Consider the following 21,820-nt stretch of genomic DNA (forward strand, 5'->3'; position numbering starts at 1 on the left):
GAAGGAGTGGGGTACTCACCAGTCCCCCTCCTGTAGGGCAGGGCCCCCCAAATCCCGGGCAGGGCCCCCCCAAACCTGAGAAACTAACGTTCCCTGATGGCAAGCCCACTGTGCATGCACGCAGTTTAAAAGGGCCTGCCAAACAGGTGGAGGGAAAAAAAAAAAAAGCTCAGTTAGGCTCTGGAGCGGTGAGAGACGCGCGGGTGAAGCCCGCTGCGCCCCCGCTCCCCCGAAGCCCCCCAGACACCCCCTCAGCAGCCGCAGAGCCCCCTGCTGACCCCCAGCACAGCCGGAGGTAAGCGGGCTCGTGGTGGGAAGGGGTTAACTCCTCGCTTGCTCAGAGGAGGCCGCTGCCTGGTGCCGGGCTGGGTCAAGCCCCCGCCCAGGCCCCTACTTGGCCCAGCCCCCAGGGGGAGAGGAGTGAAGGACAGGGTACTCACCAGTCCCTCTCCTGTAGGGCAGGGCCCCCCAAATCCTGGGCAGGGCCCCCCTGGTCTGAGAAGCCAGCGTTCCCCGACGGCAGGCCCACTGCACATGCGCGTAGTTTAAAAGGGCCCACCAAACAGGGGGATAAAAAAAACCAAAAAAACACCACACTCAGGTAGGCTCTGGAGCGGAGAGAGACTCGTGGGTGAAGCCCGCTGTGCCCCTGTTCCCCTGAAGCCCCCCAGACACCCCCTCAGCAGCCGCCGAGCCCCCTGCTGACCCCCAGCACAGCCGGAGGTAAGCGGGCTCATGGTGGGAAGGGGTTAACTTCTCGTTCCCTGGGAGGAGGCCGCTGCCTGGTGCCGGCCAGGCCCCTACTTGGCCCAGCCCCCCAGGGAGCCACGTGACCGGAGCCGCGCGAACAGGCTGCGTAAACAGGCGGTCGAGTTAGCGCGGAGTTTGTGTGGGAGAGGGCGTGGGAGGGCACGAGACCCTGCCTGCGACCCCCCCAGAGTAGTCAGCCCCAGCCGTAGCCAGCCTACCAGAGGCATGACACGGATGGGCACGCGCCGCACCCTGAGGGTCCCCTTGGGCTCTGCGGCCCCTCCACTGGGCACCTCAGAGACGGCCACCCAGACGGAGCCCATGGTTCTGGGCTCCATGCAGATGGAGCCCCTGGCTCTTGGCTGCGGGGGCTGCCTGTCCCTTTTTCAGGCTCTGGGGCCCGGGAGCATGGCCACCTCCCCTTGCGGGGTCTGCTTCCTACTGGGGTCTCTGGCATGCCAGCTGGAGGAGCTCCAGGCCACAGTCCAGAGACTGCATGCCATCAGGGACTGCGAGCAGGAGATAGACTCCTACTGCCAGGCCCTTCTCCCCCGGGAGCCGCAGGGGAGAGCACCGTCTCCCTGCAGGACTAAGGAGGACTCTGGGACCTCCCGCTCTGCCCAGTAAGGGGCATGGACCAAGGTGGTCAAGGGCCCGAAGGCCCGCCGCACCAAGGCCCCTCCCTCACCGGAGCTTAGCAACAGGTTCACACCTCTTGCAGCCCCAGCAGAGCCTGCTCAGTTGCCAGCTCCCACAGGCAACCCAGGCTCTACAGCAGCTACTGCCACCGCTCTCCCCAAGTCAAAGAGAAAGGTGTTTGTTGTGGGAGACTCCATCCTGCGGGGCACTGAGGGGGCAATCTGCCACCCCGACCCCTTAGCCCAGGAAGTCTGCTGCTTCCCGGGGGCCTGCATCTGAGACATTGCGGAGAGGATCCCACAGCTCCTCCGGCCCACAGACCACTACCCCATGCTCCTTATTCATGTGGGCACCAATGACACGGCTCGGAGCACCCCCAGCCAGGTCATGAGGTGCTACAGGGATTTGGGAGCGGGGCTTAGGGGTCTGGGAGCTCAGGTGGTGTTTTTGTCGATCCTCCCAGTCTCGGGCTATGGGCTGAGGAGGAAGAGGAGGATCCACGCAGTGAACCAAAGACTGCGGAGCTGGTGTCATCGGGAAGGCTTTGGCTTCCATGACCACAGCCTGCTCTTTGGTGAGAGAGGCAGCGAGCTGCTGGGAAGAGATGGCCTCCACCTCTCTCCCCTGGGGAGGAGGCTCTTCTCAGCCAGGCTGGCTGAACTGCTCCACCGGGCTTTAAACTAAGCCCGCTGTGGGATGGGGGGACTACTGCCACTGCTGGCCTGCTAAGCGGCCCTTGCAAAGCCAGCAGACCAAGGCACTTAAGGGAGCCCACCCCTGCCCCAGCGTTGGCACAATCTGTGGGCAAGGCAAGAGCCCCCAAGGGCACACTTGCCTGCCTGTACACTAATGCCAGGAGCCTGGGTAACAAGCAGGATGAGCTCGTCCTCCTGCTCAGTGCAAAGAATTATGACGTCATTGGGATAATGGAGACCTGGTGGGACTCCACCCATGACTGGACCTCAGGTATAGATGGCTATACGCTGTACAGGAGGGATTGTGTAGATAAAAGGGGCGGGGGTGTAGCTCTGTATGTGAAGGAAAGCTACATGTCCCTGCAAGCTGATGTTGGCGACCGGCATAGACAGCTAGAGACCCTCTGGGTAAAAATTCGTGGGAAATACGGCACAGGGGACACAACGGTGGGAGTCTACTACAGACCTCCCACTCAGAGTCCTGAGCTTGACCAGGAGTTCACCCGGGAACTGACTGAGGCCGCTTGCTCCAGGACCTTGGTTGTCATGGGTGACTTCAATTACCCAGACGTCTCATGGGAAGATCACTCAGCAAAATCTGAGCGGTCGCAAAGCTTTCTCTCGTGCATGGATGACCTCTACCTGACTCAAGAAATCTATGGGCCAACGAGAGGCAAAGCGCTGCTCGACCTGGTACTGGCTATGGGGGACAACCTAATCGGCAACCTAGTGATTTATGGGAAGCTGGGTGACAGTGACCAAGAGCTGATCACCTTCACCATCCGCCATAAAGCTGGGAAGTCAGTCAGTAACACAGAAGTCCTTGAATTCAGAAAAGCCAACTTTGACAAGCTCAAGAGGCTTGTCGGTCAGGCCCTCAGGGACCGTGACCCCAGGGAGATGGGAGTTCAAGAAGAGTGGTTGCTGCTCAAGGAAACGATCCTCAATGCACAAGCAAAATCTATTCCAACACGGAGGAAAGGCAGCAAGAAGGCACAGCAGCCCTCCTGGCTCTCCAGGGACCTAGCGGACCTCCTGCAGCTAAAAAGGAAAGCCTACAAAGGATGAAGGACGGGATTCACCTCCAAGGAGAATTATTCTGCACTGGTCCGGTCCTGCAGGGAGCAAACCAGGAAAGCCAAGGCTGCAACTGAACTCCAACTAGCTTCAAGCATCAAGGACAACAAAAAGTCCTTTTTTAGATATGTGGGGAGCCGGAGTAAAAGCAAGGGCAACGTTGGACCCCTGCTAAACCGTATGGGGCAACTGACAACTGACGCCCAGGAAAAAGCCAACCTATTAAATAGGTACTTTGTGTCAGTCTTTCATCAGTCCCATGGGACGCCCATGCCTGCTATGGGACAGGGAGATCTGGGTGATGGGGATCCCCTGCCCTCCATAAATGCTGACCTCTTGAAGGAACATCTTGAGAAGCTGGATACCTTCAAGTCAGCCAGCCCTGACAATCTGAACCCCAGGGTACTCAAGGAGTTGGTGAGCGTCATAGCCCAGCCCCTGGCACGGATCTTTGAAAACTCCTGGCACTCTGGTGTAGTGCCCGAAGACTGGAAGAAGGCCAATGTGGTGCCGATCTTCAAGAAAGGGAGGAGAGTGGATCCGGCTAACTACAGGGCCATTAGCCTGACTTCTATCCTGGGGAAGATCTTAGATCTTATTAAGGGGGCCATCCTTGATGGACTGGCCCAGGCTAACATTCTAAGGGATAGCCAGCACGGGTTTGTTGTGGGTAGGTCTTGTTTGACCAATCTCATTTCCTTCTATGACTGGGTGACCTATCACCTGGACCAGGGAGAAGAGATTGATGTCATATATCTTGACTTCAAAAAAGCTTTTTATCTGGTATCCCATGATCACCTCTTGGCCAAATTGGCCAGTTGTGGCCTTGGCTCCACCACGATCCACTGGCTGGGAAACTGGCTCCATGGTCGGACCCAGAGGGTTGTAATTGATGGCAGTCACTCATCATGGTGCCCTGTGACCAGTGGGGTCCCTCAAGGCTCTGTCCTGGGACCCATCCTGTTCAACATCTTCATTAATGACGTGGACATTGGAGTCAGGAATGGACTGGCCAAGTTCGCTGATGACACCAAACTTTGGGGCAAAGCATCCACGCCAAAAGATAGGCGGGTGATCCAGGCTGACCTGGACAAGCTCAGCAAATGGGCGGACAAGAACCTGATGGTGTTTAACACCCAAAAATGCAAGGTTCTCCACCTTGGGAAGAAAAACCTGCAGCTTCCTTATAGGCTTGGCAGTGCTACGTTGGCTAGCACTACAGAAGAAAGAGACTTGGGGGTCATCATTGACCACAAGATGAACATGAGCCTCCAATGCAATGCTGCGGCTAGTAAAGTGACCATAACGCTGGCTTGAATCCATAGATGCTTCTCGAGCAAATCCCGGGACGTCATTCTCCCTTTGTACTCGGCCTTGGTGAGGCCGCAGCTAGGAGTACTGTGTCCAGTTTTGGGCTCCACAATTCAAAAAGGATATGGAGAAGCTTGAGAGAGTCCAGAGGAGAGCCACGCGCATGATCAGAGGTCAGGAAAACAGATCTTACGATGACAGGCTGAGAGACATGGGACTCTTTAGCTTGGAAAAGCGCAGGTTCAGGGGCAATCTGATGGCCACCTATAAGTTTATCAGGGGTGACCACCAGGATCTGGGGGAACGTTTGTTCACCAGAGTGCCCCAAGGGATGATGAGGTGAAACGGTCACAAACTCCTGCAAGACCATTTCAGGCTGAACATAAGGAAGAATTTCTTTACTGTCCGAGCCCCCAAGGTCTGGAACAGTCTGCCATCAGAGGTGGTTCAAGCACCTACATTGAACACCTTCAAGAGTAAATTGGATGCTTATCTTGCTGGGATCCTATGACCCCAGCTGACTTCCTGCCCTTTGGGCAGGGGGCTGGACTCGATGATCTCCCGAGGTCCCTTCTAGCCCTGATGTCTATGAAACAAGAAACTTTGCCCTTGATAACAGAATGATATTTCCCCCAGCCAGGGTCTCTCCCACTAAGGGGGGAGCAGGAAGCCTGCAGCAGAGTTCCTCTTCCCCTCTCTCCCCATGCACAGAGCCAGTCCCCCTAGCCTCCTCAGTCTGGGTGGGCCAGGGATGGGGGCTGGGGGGAAACTGTCCCTTCCACCTGGCACTGGACCCAACTGGGGTCTCCCCAGTGTTGAGGAAGGGGGGAAGGGGGAACACACAATGGGGAAGTTCTCTTTTTCCCTCCCTCACCCAGATCCAGAAGTGGGCTGATCAGCTGGCCATGCCTCCTCCTTGGCCAGCAGGCCAGCTGGGGGGAGAGGGGAATGGCCACCTGCCCAGCTCTGAACCCCCAGCTTGGTTGGCTCACTAAGCCCCTCCCACCTGGCTTTGGACCCCCCCAGCTGGGCTGAGCCCAGCACAGGGGGTGGGGAGCCCTCAGTGGGGGCTGTTTTCTCCCCCGCTGTCTTCTCAGCTGGCCTGCTGGCCAAGCATGGGTCATGGCCATGTGACTAGCCCAGCTCGCCACTGCAGGAATACCTATGGTGGCGACTTTACTTCCCTGCCTGAGCTAGGATCTAGCTTGATCACCTGGCCACACCCCCTACATGGCTGGAAGGCTGGCTGAGGAGAGAGTGGGGGGAAACAGCTCCCTGTCCCATCTTTGGACCCTCAGCCACACTGTGCCCAGTACAAGAGGTAGGAAGCCCATAATGGGGGCTGTCTTCTCCCCCCCAACTCTTTCCTTAGCTGGCTGGGAAGGGGACATGGCTGGGTGAGCACCCTAGCTCCTGGCTTAGGTGGGACTGCAGGTTTCCCTCCATCTGGGAGCTGAGAGGATCACCCGGTGACATTTGCTTCCCAGCCTACAAGCCAAATGAGAAGGAAGTGGGGAGGAAAAACAGCAGCCTCCTTGCCTTCCCTTTCTCACCCCCATTCCAGACCCCTGTTGCCATCTGAGGAGCTGCCAAGTGAACATTGTCCTTAGTGCCACTGCTTCGCTCAGGGGGTTAGAGCATCAACTGCCTGGCACCTCCTGGGCAGAGCTGCAGCCTGTGGCCTCATCCCTGCCCAGGAGCTGGGCTCTGTCACCCCTTCCAGCTGAGCGGGGGGTGGGGAATGCCCACCCCGTGCCCAGTGGAAGGGAGAAGCTGAAAGTGGGGGCTTAGATATCAGGAGGCACTACTTCACAGTCAGGGCAGCTAGGGTCTGGAACCAGCTTCCAAGAGAAGTGGTGCAGGCTCCTACCCTGGGGGTGTTTAAGAGGAGGTTAGATGAACATCTTGCTGGGGTCATTTGACCCCAGTATTCTTTCCTGCCATGGCAGGGGGTCGGACTAGATGATCTGCTCAGGTCCCTTCCGATCCTACAAACTATGAAACTATGAAGCTTTACTCCCCGGCCCCAGCTGGGAGCTGGGTTGATTTCCTGGCTGAGAAGAGGATGAGGTGGGGAAATCCACCCTGCTCCTGGCTGCTGGGGATGGAAAAGTCCCAGCTGGCAGCTGAGGGTGGGGCCAGCCCTTCTCCACTGGAGCAGAGAGCACAGCCAGGGCTGCAGAGGAAGCTGGAATGCTGGGGGACTCTGATTTTAATTTAAATCAGAAAGGGATCTGGGCCAGAAGGTCCAAAACCTGGTTTGACCTAAATCAGTTAATCTGTTACCGATTTAAACCAGTTTAAACCAGTTTCTGATCACTTAAACCAGTTTATGTGTAACTTCTGTCCCTAGCTGAGATGCTTACTGTCGAGCAGGCTAATTAGCGTCAAAGTAAACATCTTGTGTCTACATGTGCAGCCCTATTAGGCTTCAGGAAACTAACCCCACAGCAGGGTAGTACTTGTAAATACAAGTACAATCCATTGTGGAGTGTAGATGCTGATGCGACTGGCTGGGACATGAAGATGCTTCAGTGCAGGGGATGCCAACTAGCCCCACACTGGAGCACGCTTGTGTCCCAGCTGGTACCTCTGCAGGATGTTGAGCCAGGTCGGAGCAGCCCTGGGTTGGCATAACCCTCACTTCATCTGTGAATCCAGCTCAGAAAAAAAAAAGTTGTTCCTTCCCCTCCCCATGCCTCCAAGCTGAATACTTCATGGATAGTCAACACTATATTTTTGGTGAATAAACTTTTCCTGAAAAATAATATCCACCCCCACTCATCCCCTCGCTGCACTGCTCACTGCACCAGTCATTACCAGGTCCTGCTGCATTCTCCATCTTCTTTCAGATATGATTTTTAATCTGCTTCCATTTGTATGAGGGACCTGGCCAGTGGGATGAATAATCATCTGCAGCTGATGCTTTCTAAATTGTAGCAAAGCGGACTATAATATCTGTGAATAACTTCATGAATTCATGAATCCCTGACCTACTTAGAGTAAGATTAAAAAAATACCACTGTCTAAACCAGCTAGGTTGTCAGTGAGGAGCCCACTCATTTCACAAAAAACAAAACACAAAATGAAAACAAAACTAGTATGGTGCCCGCAACCCTAAAAAAATGTTCCCTAAAAATATTCTAAATATATATGTATAGTCTATTCCCAGAGAGTTAGAATTCCTGGTAAGATGAGGGAAACGTTTTCTTTAAAGTGGAACCAAATAAGCTTTGCTACAGGTCTGTGTTCTACCATTAGCCCAGAAGTCCCTTAAAATGACAAAGGGGCCTGCATCTCTGTGAAGAGCGGAGAAGGAAATAGTACTCCTTAAATGGAAACAGGTAAAGTTTCCCATGCTGGGAGGTTCTCCAGGCCCCCTGTTCCCTGCTGAGGCTGCACTAGACCTGGTGACCCCGCAGCAGCTGGAGATGGCTCCCAGGGATGCTGCCCCAATGCTGGAGACATGGTGCTGGTGCTTCTGAGGCTTCTGCTCCCAGGAGGCTATAAGCCCATGGGAGTTTTGTGGCCACCTGTGGAAGCTCTGTCAGCACTGGCTGGATCCCCAGCACCACAAAAAGGAGCAGCTCCTGTAGCTGGTGGTGCTGGAGCAGTTCCTGGCTGTCCTGCCCCAGGAGATGCAGAACTGAGTGTGGAGGCATGGTGTGGAGACCTGTGTGGAGGCCTTGGCCCTAGTTGAGGGGTTTCAGCTGGGGCAGGCAGAGAAGGAGAAGCTGCAGGTCATGGTGCATGTGAAGCTGAAGGAGGTGGTCTCAGACAATATGATATCTGCTGGAGCATTGTGGGAACCTCCTGGCTGCACTGGTCCCAGAGTGAAAGCCTAGGCCCCAGAGTGAGCTGCCTCTTGTCCCCAAACTGGAAACCCCACCCCATGAGGAGTCAGTCAGAGGTGACAGGACCTTACAAACAAGCAGCAAGGATCCACTCAGCGAAGCAGGTGGTGGCCTGGAGATACCCAGCAGTGTGGCATGTGGCAAGGCACCCAGCATGCAGCAGCAAAACACTTGGCAGCTAGGAGCCTATGATAAGATCTATGGGGCTGGCAGTGGTGGGGAAGCCCTTGGTATTGTCCTGGCGGATCATGTCCAAAAAAGACAAAAGAGCGGTATATAGGAGAAGATGCTGAAGGGAATGAGGTGCAGCTATGACAGGAACTTTAAGATGATGGTCATCCATTACGCAAAGAAAACAAACAACTGTGAGGCAGGGAGGATCTACAGCATGACCAAAGCCAACGTGTGTTATGGAGAAAGCTAAAAGGCAAGCTCAAGACAGCCAAGTCCATGTGGCGGTCATTCAGCAGTCTGAAGAAGAGCCATTTTCCCGAAATCAAGAAGCAGGTGTTGAACTATGTTCAGAGGCAGAGGAGTGAGGGCGTGTGCATCACCTGCGAAATGCTGAGGCTCCAGGCACTAGAAATAGCAAAGGAATTAAATATCCCACAGCACCATTTCAAGCCAAGCAATGTGTGGTGCATCTGCATGATGTGACGTAGAGGCTTAGCCTTGCGACAGAGAATACCGGTGGCCCAGCAGCTACCATCAGGCTGCAACAAGAAACTTTAACTCTAGCAGTACAGTTTTGGGCTGTACAAGATTCATAATTACTGACTGGGCCCAATCGTTGGTGCTGATGAGACTCTGGTCTATTTTGATAAGTTGTGCATCATCACCACCAATGAGAGAGGCGTAAACTCCCTTGTTTTGATTTCATAGATTTCATAGACATTTGGGCTGGAAGGGACCCCAGAGGATCATCGAGTCCAGTCCCCCACCCCAGGGGAAGGAATTCAGCAGGGATCATAGGATCCCAGCAAAATAAGCATCCAAATGTGTTTTGAAGGCATTCAAAGTGGGTCTTTTAAGCGCCTCATGTGGCAGTCTGTTCCAAACCTTGGAGGCTTAGAAAGTGAAGAAGTTCTTTCTTATGTCCAGTCTGAACCGGTCACAGTGGAGTTTGTACGCGTTCGATCATGTCACCCCTTGCGGGGCTCTGGTGAAGAGTTGTTCCCCCAGATCCTGGTGGTCACCCCAATAAGCTTATAGGTGGCCACCAGATCACCCCTGAGCCTGCGCTTTTCCAGGCTGAATAGCCCCATTGCTTTCATCATAAGGTCTGTTTTCCTGACTTCTGATCATGCATGTGGCTCTCCTCTGCACCCTCTCAAGCTTCTCCACGTCCTTTTTGAATTGCAGAGCCCAAAACTGGATGCAGTACTCCAACTGTGACCTCACCAAGGCCGAGTACAGTGGGAGAATGACGTCCCGAGATCTGCTTGAGAAGTATCTATGGATGCAAGCCAGTGTTTTGCTCACTTTACCAGCCACAACATCACACTGAGGGCTCATGTTCATCTTGTGGTCAACCATGACCCCCAAGTCCCTTTCATCTGTAGCGCTAACCAGCGTAGCACTACTGAGCCTATAAGCATGGTGCACGTTTTTCCTCCCAAGGTGGAGAACATTGGATTTTTCAGTGTTGAACACCATCAGGTTGTCATCTGCCCATTTCATAGTTTCATAGTTTGTAGGGTCGGAAGGGACCTGAGCAGATCATCTAGTCCGACCCCCTGCCATGGCAGGAAAGAGTACTGGGGTCAAATGACCCCAGCAAGATGTTCATCTAACCTCCTCTTAAACACCCCCAGGGTAGGAGCCTGCACCACTTCTCTTGGAAGCTGGTTCCAGACCCTAGCTGCCCTGACTGTGAAGTAGCGCCTTCTGATATCTAACCTAAACCTACCCTCTGCCAGCTTGTGACCTTTATTCCTGGTCACTCCTGGCAGTGCTCAGGGAAACAGTGACTCCCCCAATGCCTGCTGATCCCCCTTGACTAGTTTATAACAGGCCACAAGATCCCCCCTCAGCCTTCTCTTTTGGAGGCTGAACAGGGTCAGGTCCCGCAGCCTCTCCTCATAGGGCCTGCCCTGTTGTCCCCTGATCAGACGAGTGGCCCTCCTCTGGACCCTCTTGATGCCGTCGACATCCCTCTTGAAGCGCGGCGCCCAGAACTGGACGCAGTACTCCAGCTGCAGCCTGACTAATGCCGCATAGAGGGGAAGGATCACCTCCTTGGACCTGCTCAAGATGCATCTGTGGATGCATGCCAAGGTGTGGTTGGTCTTCCTTACTGCCTCTCCACACTGCCGGCCCATGTTCATCTTGGAGTCAATGATCACTCTCAGATCCCTTTCCGCCTCCGTGCTGACAAGAGGGGAGTTCCCCAACCTGTAGGTATGATGCCAGTTGTTCCTCCCGAGGTGCATCACCTTGCACTTGTCTGTGTTGAAACCCATCCTATTCTCATCCGCCCACCCTTGTAACCTGTCTAGGTCAGATTGTAGCCTGTTGCATCCTTCCAATGTTCCCACATCCCCCCACATCTTAGTGTCATCAGCAAATTTGAACAGGGTGCTTTTTACCCCCTTGTCCAAATCACTGATGAAGATGTTGAACAGTGCGGGCCCGAGGACCGAGCCCTGCGGAACCCCACTGCCCACGTCCTTCCAGGTTGAGAAGGACTCATCCACTACCACCCTCTGGGTGCAGCCCTCCAGCCAGTTGGTGACCCATTTGACTGTGTGGGTGTCTACACCACAGCCCCCGAGTTTCTTAATGAGAATGGGGTGAGAGACAGTGTCAAAAGCCTTCTGGAAGTCCAGGAAGACTATATCCACTGCTGCCCCTGCATCTAATGATCTGGTGATCTGATCGTAAAAGGCCACCAGGTTGGTCTGACAGGACCTGCCACTAATGAACCCATGTTCGTTGCCCCTAAGCATGCAGTCTCCTGCTGGCCCCTTCTGGATGTGTACCAGCATAATTTTTTCGAACAGCTTGCCTAGGATCGAGGTGAGACTAACCAGCCTATAGTTTCCCGGGTCTTCCTTCCTGCCTTTTTTGAAGATGGGGACCATGTTGGCCCTCTTCCAGTCTTCCGGTACCTCACCAGAGCACCACGAGTGCTTGTAAAGTTGTGCCAGGGGACTTGCAATGACCTCGGCCAGTTCCTTTAGAACTCTAGGGTGGAGATCATCTGGGCCAGCTGACTTGAATACATCCAACCCCTCCAGAAGCTCCCTAACTAAATCCTCGCTAACCCGTGGCCCAGGTGTGCCTCCTCCGGGGCCTGAGGGGGGCCCAGCAGGGAGGTGGCTGTTCTGGTCCCTACTTAGGAAGATGGAGGCAAAGAAATTGTTAAACATGTTAGCCCTTTTGCCGTCTGGTGTGACGACCACGTTACCCATGTCATCCTGCAAGGGCCTCACATTACCTGGGGCCTTCTTTTTACCCCCTACGTATTTAAAAAAGGACTTCTTATTGTCCTTAATCTGGGAAGCTAGTCCCAGTTCCATCTCTGACTTGGCCTTCCTAACTACCCCCCTACATCCCCGAGCAACTACAGAATAGTTCTCCCTGGTGATGACCCCTTCTTTCCACTGGGTATAAACCTCCTTTTTAGCAAGGAGACATTCCCGGATTCTTTTGGTGAGCCACAGAGGCTTGTGTACTCTCCTGCTCCCTTTGATCCTCATTGGGATTGCCTTCCTTTGGGCTTGGAGGATCGTCTCCTTAAGGAGCGACCACTCTCCTTGGACACCTGGCTCCCCACCCCTCCGGGACCTCAGCGCTTCTCCAGCTATCCTCCTTAGCTCGTGGAAGTCTGCCCTCCTAAAATCCAGGGCCGCTGTCTTACTGCATGCCTTTGCCACCTTGCACTGGATGGTGAATTCCAGCAGGCGATGATCGCTGTCGCCCAGGTGGTTGAGCACTCGCAGCCCCCTCACCAGGTCATCACCCATGGCCAGCACTAGGTCCAACAAGGCATCCACCCTGGTGGGGCTGTGCACCTCCTGGGTTAGATGGAGGTCCTGCATTCTGGCCAAGAACCTACGTGAGCGTTCAGACCTGGCTGACTGTTCTTCCCAGCAGATGTCCGGGAAGTTCAGGTCCCCCATGACTACTACATCCCTAGCCTTCACTACCTCTGTGAGCTGATCCAAGAATTCCTGGTCAAGCTCTTCTCCTTGGTTGGGAGGTCTGTAGTAGACTCCCACCATTAAGTCCCTTTCCCCTCGACTGCCTTGTACTCTATACCGAAAGCACTTCAGAGTGCCCTTCCCCTGGCTCCTTGCTAATTAACGAGGATGTGTATTCCTCCTTAATATAGAGCGCCACGCCCCCACCCCTCTTTCCTATCCTGTCCCTCCTGTACAGCCTATAGCCCTTGACATTGACTGCCCAATCATGCGTTTCATCCCACCACATTTTCGTAATCCCCACTATGTCCGGGCTGGTGTCAGCCAGCAGGAGGGTGAATTCCTCCTGCTTGTTGCCCATACTATGAGCATTTGTGTAGAGGCATTTGAGGCCTCCTGTGGGTGTGTGTGCTGACCCCCTAGTCCCAGCATTACCCTGGCCCCTCTCTCTTACCTGTTTGATTGCTTCTCTCATCAGTCTGGGCTGGGCTGTAGTTGTGGGTGCTGTTTGGTCTGGCAGTCACCTGGATCGCCCTCCAGTTTGGTGTCATCAGTGAACTTGGCCACTCTGCTTCTGACACCAATGTCCACATCATTGATGTAGATGTTAAACAGTATAGGCTCTAGGACAGAGCTTTGTGGGACCCCACTGGTCACAGTGCACCAAGACAACTGGCTCCTGTTGACCACCACCGTCTGGGTCCTACCACAGAGCCAGTTCCCCAGCCAGTGGATTGTGGTGACGTCAAGGCCCCAGTTAGCCAGTTTAACCAAGAGGTGATCGTGAGATACCAGGCTTTTTTGAAGTTGAGGTATATGACGTCAATCTCTTCTCCCTTGTCCAGGTGATAAGTCACCTGGTCATAAAAGGAAATGAGATTGGTCAAGCAAGACGTATCCGCAACAAACCCATGCTGGCTATCACTCAGGATGTTGCCGTCACTTAGTCTGTTAAGGATGGCCTCGTTGATAATCTTTTCCAAGACTTTCCCCAGGATAGAGGTCAGGCTGATGGGCCTGTAGTTTGCCAGATCTACTTTCCTCCCTTTCTTGAAGATAGGCATGACATTGACCCTCTTCCAATCATCGGGCACTTCACCAGAGCACCAAGATTCGTTGCTGAGCTATGATGCTTGCCAGCTCCCCGAGTACCTTTGGGTGTAACCCATCAGGGCCGATTGACTTGAAGGTATCCAGCCTGTCGAGGTGTTCCTTCACAAGGTCAGCTGATGAGGAATAGAAAAGTACTGGGAGAAGTGTATATGTGTCGGGACAGGATGGGGGATGTGGGTGAAGGCCGAGTGGCAACAAGGCGGCCTTCAGGTTAAGCTTATCAGGAGACAGCTTGAGAAAAACATGCTTGGTTCAGCAAACAACAGGATGCGTTGCTGTCAGACTGCCAAGAGTATGTTATGGGGCAGCTTGACCTGTACATGGCTTACTAGTATATAAGGGGGTCTGTGCCTTGCTCTCTCTGAGAATTAGCTGCCCCTTGCTTTTTCTCCCGTGGCCTCGCAAAATAAAGCACTTCTGATAGCCAAACACTGATCCTGTCTGAATTTCTACATCACAGTTTTGATGGAGGGCAAGGAATCTCCCTTGCCCGGGCCTCCCTGACCCATAGTGGGCAGGGCCGTCTCATGGGGCTGATGGAAAACTGACACAAAGTACCCATTTAGCAAGTTTGCTTTTTCCTGGGAGTTAGTTGTCAGTTGCCCCATCTGGTTTAGCAGGGGCCCAATGTTGCCTTTGCTTTTCCTCCAGCTCTTCACATATCTAAAAAAGGAATTTTTATTTTCCTTGATATTTGTAGCTAGCTGGAGTTCCATCGCAGCCTTGGCTTTCCTGATTTGCTCTCTGCAAGTCTGGACTAAAGCAGAGTATTCTTCCTTGGTGGCGGTTCCAGTCTTCCATCCTTTATAGGTCTTCCTTTTAAGACGTAGGAGGTCCGCCAGTTCCCTGGCCTTTTGCTGCCTTTCCTCCGAGATGGGATGGACTTTGCTTGCGCATCCAGGATTGCTCCCTTGACGAGCAACCATGGGTCCTGAACTCCCCGCTCCATTGGGTTGTGGCCTTTTAGGGCCTCTATGACAAGCCTCCTTGGCTTGTCAAAGTCAGCTTTCCTGAAGTTGAAGAGTTCTGTAGAAGTGACTGACTTGCCAGCTTTATGGCAGACGGTAAAAGTGATCAGTTCATGATCACTGTCACCCAGCTTCCCTTTGATTGTTAGGTTGCCAGTTAGGTCCTCCCCGGTTGCCAGTATGAGGTTGAGCAACGCTTTACCTCTTGTCAGCCAGTAGACTTCCTGCATCAGGTAGAGGATGTCCACACATGAGAGAAAGCTTTGGGACTCAGGATTTGGCCGAGCACTCCTCCCACAAGATATCTGGGTAGTTAAAGTCTCCCATGACAACCATACACCAGGATTGTGTGGCCTTAGCCAATTCCCTGGTGAACTCCTGGTCGAGGTCTTGACTCTGGGTAGGGGGTCTGTAGTAGACCCTCACCATAGTATCACCTGTGCTGTGTTCCCCACGGATTTTAACCCAGAGGGTGTCAAGTCATCCACCATGGGTGCCAATGTCAGCTTGCAGGGACGCGTAGCTTTCCTTGACATAGACAGCTACGACCCCACCCCTTATGTCCACTTGATCCCTCCTGTACAGGGTATAGCCATCTATACCCGTGATCCAGTCATGGGTGGAATCCCACCAGGTCTCCGTTATCCCTATGACTTCGTAGTTATTTGCATTTATGAGGAGAACAAGTTCATCCTGTTTATTCCTCAGGCTCCTGGCATTTATGTATAGACACACAAGTGTCCCCTTAGGGGCTCTTGCCTTGCCTACATTTTTTTCCAGGGCTGGGGGTGGGATGGGATTCCTTATGTGCCTTAGCCTGCTGGGTTTGCAAGGGCCACTTGGTGGGCCAGCAGCGGCAGTAGTCTCCCCCATCCCCTGGTGGGCTTAGTTTAAAGCCCAGTGGATCAGGTCAGCCAGTCTAGCTCCTCTCCTTCCCAACGTAGAGAGGTGGAGGCCATCCCTTCCCAACAGCTCACCGCCTCTCTCTCCAAAGAGCGGACTGTGGTCATGGAAGCCAAAGCGTTCCCAATGACACCAGCGCCGCAGTCTTTGGTTGACTATGTGGATTCTCCTCTCCCTCCTCAGCCCATAGCCTGAGACTGGGAGGATCAAAGAAAACACCACCTGTGCCCCCAGACCCTTTAGTGCCACACCCAAATCCCTGAAGCGCCTCATGACCCAGCTAGGAGCACTCTGAGCCATGTCATTGGTACCCACTTGGATGAGGAGCATGGGATAGCGGTCTGTGGGCTGGAGGAGTTTAAGGATCTTCTCCACAATGTCACGGATGCAGGCCCCTGGGAAGCAGCAAACTTCCTGGGCTGAGGGGTTGAGGCAGCAGATTACCCCCTCAGTCCCCCTCAGGATGGAGTCTCCCATGACCAACACTTTGTGTTTGGTCTTGGGGAGAGCGGGGATGGTAGGTACAGTGTCCTCTGTGTTGCCTGTGGGAGCTGGCAACTCAGCAGGCTCTGCTGGGGCTACAGGAGGCTCATACCTGTTGCAAAGGTCCGGCAGGGCAGAGGCCTTGGTGTGATGGGCCTTGGGGCCCTTGACCACCTTGGTTCAACCCCATGGCTGGACAGAAGGGGAGGTCCCTGGGTCTTCCCTTGTCCTGGAGGGAGACTGTGGTCTACCCTACACCTCCCAGGGGAGAAAGGCCTGGCAGTAGGAATCTGTCTCCTGTTCACAGTCCCTGATGGCATGCAGTCTCTGGACTGTGGCCTGGAGCTCCTCCAGCTGGTGCGCCAGAGACCCCAAAAGGGAGCAGATCCCACAACGGGAGGTGGCCATGCTCCCAGGCCCCAGAGCCTGAAAAAGGGACAGGCAGCCCCCGCAGCTGAAAGCCAGGGGCTCCGTCTGTGTGGAGCCTGGAACCATGGGTTCCATCTGGGTGGCCGTCTCTGAGATGCCGGGGGAGGGGGGAACCACAGACCACTGGTGGGCTGGCTACAGCTGGGACTGTCTGCTCTGGGGGACTCATGGGCATGGCCTTGGGCCCTCCTGCTTGCCCTTCTGCACAAACTCCCATGCAAACTCGCACACCGGGCTCAGAAGTGCACCTGTTTGCACGGCCTGTTCACGAAGCTCCGGTTGCGCGGCTCCCTGGGGGGCTGGGCGAAGTAGGAGCCTGGGGGGCATGACCTTCCTTGGTCCAATTAGCCCACTCCCAGCTCACTAGGTCCCTCCCTCCATGGGCCCCTGCTTACCTGCTGGCAGGCTGGGGCTTGTCAGGGGTCCTGGGGTCACTGCTGGGGTCCCTGGGCTCATGGGGGCACAGCGGGCTTACACCTGTGCGTCTCACACCGGAGCATAGGAAACTTGAGATGCATAGGAAACATGAAATCACAAATGACAGTGGAATGTCAGTGGAATTGGTGGATGGCAGATAATTGCCACTGTGTACCTGTAATATTTTTTTTTTGAAAGGGGAAAAACTGCCAAACCCAGGGAGACTGGAGGGACTTTGGCTTCACTGGGTTTAACCCATTGTCAGTTGTCTTTCTTGACTAGAAGCTGAAGCATTGGGCATCATCTACTTACTGCTTCAGCCCATTGTTTTCTCACTGTTGCAGTTAGATATATTTTTTCTGCCAGTATTTATGTCCAAAACAATATTGAGGTTTTCCATCCTTGCCCCATTTTAAGGAGCATCTTGTTACAAAAATGTTTCTATGGGGGGTCAGACTCCCATCCCTGGGGCCCAAGCAACCATGAGAAGTGCCCTACAGCTGCTCCCCCCACTGCTTGGGGCAGAGGTGTAACAGCTGGGACTTCTGCAAGGTCCTATTCTCACAGGGGAGGGGGCTGAAAAGAACAGAACTTCTTCTTTGCTGAAAAATGCAATGTAAATTTATCTGACCTGCATTCATCAATGCTTCTCAAGCAAATACCAGGATGTCATCCTCTCATTGTACTCGACCTTGGTGAGGCTGAAGCTGGAGTACTGCATCCAATTCTGGGCTTCACAATTTAAAAAGGATGTTGAGAATCTTGAGAGAGCCCAGAGGAGAGCCACACACATGATCAGAGGACAGAACAGGTCTTATGATGTGAGGCTGAGAGCCATGGGACTTTTCAGCCTGGAAAAGTGCAGGCTCAGGGGGCACCTGGTGGCTGCTTATAAGGGGTGTGCATCACAATTTGGGGGAACACCTGTTCACCAGAGTGCCCCAAGGAATGACAAAGTCAAATGGTCACAAACTCCTCTGACACTGTTTCAGGCTGGATATAACGAAGAACTTCTTTACTGTCCAAGTCCCCAAGGCCTGGAACAGACTGCCACCAGTGGTGGTGCAAGCACCTACTCTGGAGTCCTTTAAGAAACATTTGGACATTTATCTTGCTGGGATCCTGTGACCCCAGCTGATTTCCTGCCCCTGGGGAAGGGGGCTGGAACTGATGATCTTCTGAGGTCCCTTCCAGCCCTAATGTCTATGAAATCTATGGAAGTCCCTCTACATCTGAAGCTGCCAGTGGTATGACATTATACAACCTGCACTGTTTTGCCTCCTAATATATGATTTTCCATCCAGGGAATATGCAGTTCAAATTTCCTCTACAGTTTCCTGGATAGAGACTTACTGGGTGTATCTACACGAGACATGTTATTGTGTTGTTGCCTGGTTTACTGCACAGTAAGTGTGCATGTCTACTTGTGTACATGCTTATTGTGCAGGAAAAATCCCTAATCACAATTAGATTTGCTACCTCTAAGTGGAGGTAGCAAATTGAAGTGTGATTAGTAACTGCTCAGTAACGCAGACGTAATTGTGACCTGGCTGCCAGGTCTGCCTTGCTACTCGTGGGCCAGCCTGAGGCCAGCACCAGGGCTGCAACCTAGAAGCTTCTCCTGCTGCAAGACTAGGCTGCCCCTGTAGCAGCCCCTGGCTTCAGACTATAAGAACCTGCAGCCCTTTTGTGCCCTGGGGCACATATCACATCAGCCTGAGGACAATATAGGTCCTGTGTGCCTGCCTATCTCAAGCCATGCACTGTTGCTTGGCCCTGCACTGCCTTGCAGCTACCAGGCACTGCTGTCAGGTCAGGTGGGTGCAGAAAAGTTGCTGCAGCCCCTGGCCAGTCTGTCAGCACCCCAGGGCTGCTTGCAGGCTGTTTCTGGCAGCAGGGCCAGGGCCACTTCCCTGCTGCAGACCCCCAGCAGACTGCCCTGTGCTGCAGCTGCTTCAGAGCATAGCCTGTTCCACACAGCTGTTAGACCCATGCTGTGCCCCTGCACTGGACACTTCTGGCAGATGCCCAGGGTCGACAACAATGGGACAGCCACACGGGGCCCAGAGAGCCAGTGTGGGACCCACAACGGTCCCCATCCGGGCCTGGCACCTCTCATGTGTGCACAAATGTGCCCTCTACCTGGGGCCCCAACTGGAGCCAGGAGGATGTTGGTGCTCTGGGGCAATGCAGAGGTGCAGCACCAATTTGAGTGGGGCGGGCATTTAAACATCTACATTTATGAGGCCTTGTCAGGTGGGATGCAGGAGCATGGGCACTCCCAGTTGGTACAGCAGTGCCACATAAGGGTCAAGGCCTTAAGGGCACAGTGGGTAGCTATGACTGATCACAATCATTGGTCTGGCCATGCCTGTAAGACCATGTCCTTTATGTGGCAGCTGACCCACATTTTGGTGCCCTGGGTCCTAGGCTGCAACCGTACAGTTTTTACCAGCACAGGTGAGCTGCCCAAGCTGCTGCTCCACACTGACCCTTCCAGTGACATATCACCAGAGGAGGGATCTTTGGGCATTCAGCATCCCATTCTGCCCAACTCCCCAGCTGCTCAGTTCACCAGTGGCTTGGGGAGCCCTGGCCAGCATCTGCCTCAGCAGCTGCATAGCCCCAGACCCCACCATGAGGTATGGTTGGCCATGTCACTGCTGGCTGTCAGCAGCACCAGCTCCTCCATGGAGGTAGACCCTGGCTTGGCACCTGTACACCATGCACCATGGGACCAGGACATAAGGTGCAATAAGACACCAGTGCTGATGGGGAGGACTGTACTGAGCCCCCAGCCACCAGACCTGGACACATGGTAACATTAAGAGGATGGCCGTCCAAGCCTCCACCCCTGCCCCTGGTCCCAGTCCCTGCCCCTTCCCCACTCATCCTCCCTGCCTGGCTCTCCCACCCTCTCCTGGCCCCAGGTCACCTCACTGCCAGCATGCAGAGAGGTGGGACACAGTGCAAAACTTTGAGCAGCCTGTGCTCCTGCAGGTAGGCATGCATGAGTTTCTTACACTGAGGAATGCACTGATGCCAGCAGCAATGTCCTCCTCAGCAGCAGGGGACAGGGACATGTAGTACTGCCACAGGTAGTCCCCCAGGCAGTGGCAGAGCTTGTGGGGTATCCCAGGCTTGCCCCCAAATCATCATAGCTCAGGGTCACAAACCAGGAGTGCAAGTGCACCCGAGGCACCAGGAGGATCATCAGCAGCAAGGTATAGTGGCTTGGGCACACCTAAGCCTGCACAAACAGCTAATCATGCACCATCAGGGGCATGCTCAGGGCACAGCGGTGGAGGGCTGGCCTTGGGGCACCTTACAAGACAGCCCTCTGTGGAGAGGGTGGGGGGTGCAGCCAGCTCCTTGTCCCAGTTATCCAGGAGCCTGGGTGCCATGGGCTAGGCAGCTGCACAACAGGGTGGTGGGCCTGTGGAGGGAGAGTGGAGGAGTGGGGTCTAGTGCCATGGCAGCAGGTGCTGCCAGGATCCTGGCCTGTCCTGCCCTGAGGACAGTCTCGGGGAGGCAGGCTGCCTGCAGCCAGCACCCAGTGGGTCACCGGCCCTAGGGGAGTGCATGGAGATGACAGGCTCATAGTTTCATAGTCAGTAGGGTCAAAAGGGACCTGAGCAGATCATCAAGTCTGACCCCCTGCCATGGGCAGGAAAGAATGCTGGGGTCAAACAACCCCGGCTAGGTGATTATCCAGCCTCCTTTTGAAGATCCCCAGGGTAGAAGCGAGCACCACTTCCCTTGGAAGTTGGTTCCAGATCCTAGCCACCCTGACTGTGAAGTAGTGTCTCCTGATATCTATCCTGAATCTACTCTCAGTCAACTTATGGCCATTATTCCTTGTTACTCCCGGTACTGCTTGGCGGAACAGGGACTCTCCCATAGCTTGCTGGTCCCCCTTGGCCAGTTTGTAGATGGTCACCAGATCCTCTCTCAGCCTTCTCTTGTGGAGGCTGAACATGTTCAGGTCCTGTAGCCTCCGGTCATAGGGCCTGCCTTGCTGACCCCGATCATGCTAGTGGCCCTCCTCTGGAACCCTCTCAATGCTAGCCACATCCCTCCTGAAGTAAGGCATCCAGCACTGGGCACAGTACTCCAACTGCAGCCTGACCAGTGTTGCATAGAGGGGGAGGATCACCTCCTTGGACCTGCTTGCAATGCATCTGTGGATGCATGACAAGGTGCGGTTAGCCTTATTGACCGCATCCTCACACTGTCGGCCCATGTTCATTTTGGAATCAATAATGACTCCAAGATCATTTTCTGCCTCTGTATTGATGGGAAGGGAGTTCCCCAGCCTGTAGATATGCTGCTGATTCTTCCTCCCTAGGTGCAGTACCTTGCACTTGTCAGTATTGAAACCCATCCTGTTCTCATCCACCCACTCCTGTAACCTGTCCAGGTCTAGTTGCAGCCTGTCCCTCTCCTCCAGCGTGCTCACTTCTCCCCACATCTTAGTGACATCCATGAATTTGAAGAAGGTGCTTTTCACCCCCTTGTCCAAGTCACTGATGAAGATGTTGAACAGAGTGGGCCTGAGCCCTGGAGGACCCCGTTGCCCACATCCCTCCATGTTAAAAAAGACCCATCTACCACCACTCTCTGGGTGTGGCCCTTTAGCCAATTTGCGACCCATCTGACTATGTAGGCATCGACACCACAGTCGCCTAATTTTTTAATGAGACTAGGGGGAGAGACCTTGTCAAAGGCCTTCCTAAAGTCCAGAAAAACTATGTACACCATGACACCTGCATCCAAGGATTTTGCTCAGCTGGTAGATGCCTGGGCCCAGTCCTGCCTGGTCACCTTACCATGGTCCCTGGGCACCCATGCACAGACAACCCCCAATCTGAGGCTGGACAGTGCATGGCCTCTGGAGCAGAGTACCTTATCTCTGAAATGTTACAAACTCTTACAAAAGGGTTCTGTCTCCTGGCTCTGCACATCCAGCATCTGGATGTGGGGGACAGGTCACAGGGGTCAGCAGGGATGCCAGTTCAGGGATACCATCACCCAGC

General features: G+C 54.1%; 1 protein-coding gene and 1 pseudogene across 1 annotated transcript in view; both read left to right on the plus strand.

Annotated features, from left to right (window-relative positions):
• LOC149864951 (macrophage mannose receptor 1-like) overlaps positions 1-21,820 on the plus strand; it is a 112,260-nt gene that overhangs the window by 6,250 nt on the left and 84,190 nt on the right. The window lies entirely within an intron of this gene.
• On the plus strand, positions 7,829-9,058 carry LOC149864952 (uncharacterized; annotated as a pseudogene).

This window comes from Crocodylus siamensis, chromosome 5 (assembly GCF_052110815.1).
Source record: "Crocodylus siamensis isolate JL-2025a chromosome 5, ASM5211081v1, whole genome shotgun sequence".
NCBI lineage: Eukaryota > Metazoa > Chordata > Crocodylia > Crocodylidae > Crocodylus > Crocodylus siamensis.